The sequence below is a fragment of the Coenobita brevimanus genome, chromosome 50 (genome assembly GCF_032717465.1).
Source record: "Coenobita brevimanus isolate Jiangsu-jjx chromosome 50, ASM3271746v2, whole genome shotgun sequence".
Taxonomy (NCBI): domain Eukaryota; kingdom Metazoa; phylum Arthropoda; class Malacostraca; order Decapoda; family Coenobitidae; genus Coenobita; species Coenobita brevimanus.
Genome location: NC_137003.1, coordinates 2,024,780 through 2,028,317, shown reverse-complemented (window position 1 = coordinate 2,028,317; position 3,538 = coordinate 2,024,780). Strand labels below are relative to the sequence as shown.

The 3,538-nt window shown below is 45.6% G+C and overlaps 1 non-coding gene across 1 annotated transcript; it reads left to right on the top strand.

Moving 5' to 3' along the window:
* Nucleotides 1–478: 478 nt before the first annotated feature.
* On the top strand, nt 479–552 carry TRNAA-CGC (transfer RNA alanine (anticodon CGC)). Its single transcript has one exon. It is a non-coding gene; the product is annotated as a tRNA-Ala (tRNA).
* The last annotated feature ends 2,986 nt before the right edge of the window (nt 553–3,538 follow it).

Genomic DNA, 3,538 nt, shown 5'->3' with positions numbered 1-3,538 from the left:
CGTCCGCATGTTGCACTGCATCCACCCACGGTGTACACCTACGTCCGCATGTTGCACTGCATCCACCCACGGTGTACACCTACGTCCGCATGTTGCACTGCATCCACCCACGGCGTACACCCACGTCCGCATGTTGCACTGCATCCACCCATGGTGTACACCTCCGTCCGCATGTTGAACTATAATGTCCACCCACGGCGTACACCCACGTCCGCATGTTGCACTGCATCCACCCATGGTGTACACCTATTTGTAACATCCGCATGTTGCACTGCATCCACCCACGGTGTACACCTACGTCCGCATGTTGAACTATAATGTCCACCCACGGCGTACACCCACGTCCGCATGTTGCACTGCATCCACCCATGGTGTACACCTACAGTACGTCCGCATGTTGCACTGTTATCTACTCACGGTGTACACCTGCGTCCGCATGTTGCACTACAATACATGAATGCTTTTACTTCAATGACCGGGTGGACGATGGTGTAACGGTAGCACACTCGCCTCGCAAGCGAGAGTTCCCGGGTTCGATTCCCGGGTCGACCACGAGCCCTTTAGGCACGGTCTCCTTTGCCCTAGCCTGTTCGTACCTAGAACTAAAAATAGGTACCCGGATGTAAAATCGACGGTTGCGTGTCGTATTCCGGGGGAATGTTTGGCAGCTTACTTTCCTTGTCTGTTCACCACTTCAATGACCATCGGTGGCCAATCAGCAGCCGCGAAACAAACACACCCTAGTTGCCCCATACATCTCAGGTGCACAGGTCGAACAAACACACCCTAGTTGCCCCATACATCTCAGGTGCACAGGTCGAACAAACATACCCTAGTTGCCCCATACATCTCAGGTGTACAGGTCGATCTGACTATAAACCACTCAATACGGAAAATATTTCCTACGCTGAATAAATTGCTTGTATCTAGTAAGGATAAATATGACGTCGTGGAACTGACAGACTTAAATGCAAAGTAAATCAAGGGATTAATAATAATAATAATCCATCCATCTATCATCCAATCCTACATTGCCCCATGAGGAGCGTAGGAGCCCGGGGCTAGGCAGTTGGTCCCGACATTTAAGATGAGAGTGACCAGCCTCACTCATCCCTGAGTGGCATTACATGAGCAATCAACCCCAACCACCCCTTGGATATAAACCTTCACCGGCTCAATCCGACTGGAGCGCAATAATTACCCACTAAACCACCAGGCGCCAAAAATTGGTTATATGGTTACCACCCAGCGTAGTAAATGGTTTCCTGGTGTACAGGAAACCATTTGGCTTGTCACTCAGTGTAGAGTCACCCACAGGCAGAAGGAAGAGGAAAGAATGAAGAAAAGAAAGACAGAAGAGGATGGAAGGAAAGAAGGATGAAGGAGAGAAAAGGGCAGACACCCGACAGCAGCACTACATCGAGTGAGTGGATGGTGAGCGCCCCCACCTACCACTAATAATAATAATAATAATAATAATGATAAGTCCTCGGACTGAAGGGGTTTGAAGGGTTATTATAAAAGTGAATAAAGCTGAAAAAACAATAGAAGGGAAATGAAGATGACAGGGCGTGTGGTGGAGGAATGATTAAAATATACAAGGAAGAAGACAGGTGAGAATCAGGTGTGAAAGACGTGATAATGAGACAGTAAAGGGGCTGAGAGAGAGAGAGAGAGAGAGAGAGAGAGAGAGAGAGAGAGAGGTAAGTAATGAGAATATAAGTTTGTGGATACAGGTTAACTCTTAGGAGGACGTGAACTGTCAGTGGTAAGTGGCTCTTTGTAAACACACACACACACACACACACACACACACACACAGTCATCCTATGCACCATACACTATCAAGAAGAGAATTAGACGAGGAAGAAGAAAAAAGAAGAGGAAGAAAATGAAGACGAAGAGAAAAAGGTGGAGGAGGAGGAGGAGAAAAGAAGGGCAAAAGAAAAGGGAACAGGGTTAATTAAAACGGCGGGGGGACGGGAAGAAAAAGGGGAAAATAGAAGTAAAAAAATATAAAGAGGAGAGAGGGGAAAAAAAAAAAAAAAGAAGAAGAAGGGAAGAGGAAGTACAGTAAAAAACAAGAGCAATCCGAGATGCAAACCTGGGTCAAGGCGGAGTGTGTGGTGGATCTTATGATGTTATCTTGTAATTTTTGTGCAAACATTGTAGGCATTATTTATAGAGCTGGAAGCAAATATGTTGAAACTGCCACTATCCCGCAATGGTAGAGAATCCTTTAAAAAATTCCTGGATCCGGATGATGATCCGGATCACCACCAAAATGTAATGGATTGTTCCTTGGACCACACTGTACCCCACCAAGGTAATTCAGCAAAATCCGTGCATAACTTTTTGAGTAATCCTGCTAACAAATAGACAAACAAACCATTGCCGAAAAAAACATAACCTCCTTGGCGGAGGTAAAAAGAGAGGAGAGAAAGTCAAAATAAGGGAGAGTGGAAAGACCAGGGGTGAATATACACAGTATAAAGAGGAGGAAACACATATAAACAACGACAACGATGACGATGATGATGATGAGGAGGAGGAGGAAGAGAAGGAGAGAGAAAACAGAAGGAAAAGTATGAAGGGGAAGAGGAGGAGAGAGAAAACAGAAGTCAAAGTAGGGAAAGAAGAGGAAGAGGAGGAGAGAGAAAACAGAAGTCAAAGTAGGGAAAGAAGAGGAAGAGGAGGAGAATGGCTGGCTGGGGGCGTGGGGATGCAGTGTCAGCATCTATCTCTAGTGAAGTGTCTGGTGGCAGGTGGAGGGTTAATTGAAGGGGGGACCCCCTTGTGTGTGTGTGTGTGTGTGTGTGTGTGTGTGTGTGAGAGAGAGAGAGAGAGAGAGTCACTTTACCATTACACATTACAGACTGGGGAGATTTGGAGTCTCTCTGTCTCTGTCTGTCTGTCTCTCAGGCCTACACTACCACTTATGACCCCGGCACTTAGTGGGTTATCGCTCACTCACTCACTTTAACTCTCGCTTTCATCTTCAATGGTTCTCTCTTTCATCCCACTGTTTCTCATTCTCACTTTCATCCTCTCTCTTATTCACTCTCTCTCCTTTCTATCTCTTTTCTCACTCTCACTTTCATCTCCCCTTTTTTCATTCTTACTGTCATCACTCCAGTCTGTCTGTCTGTCTGTCTGTCTGTCTGTCTCTCTCTCTCTCTCTCTCTCTCTCTCTCTCTCCATCAATGCATCAATCAACTAATCTATCAATCTATCTTACTCCCTGCACTAAGCTAACAATATATTAATTTCCTTTACGCCACCACCACACAGTGTCATTCAGGTCAGTGGATACATGTGGTAGTGGATGTGTACACACTTCATTCATCTAAGAAGCATAATTACCTCAGTGTTCATATATCTTCAGTACTCTTAGCCACACTGTCAACACCCTCTCACCTCTACTCTCATTCTCTCTCAGTTATTCATATCATTCATTTGCACACACAACAGAATGTAAAAAAAGGCGTTACTGATTTGCTTACCCATACTCACACTATCACTCTGTACTCCAGCACAC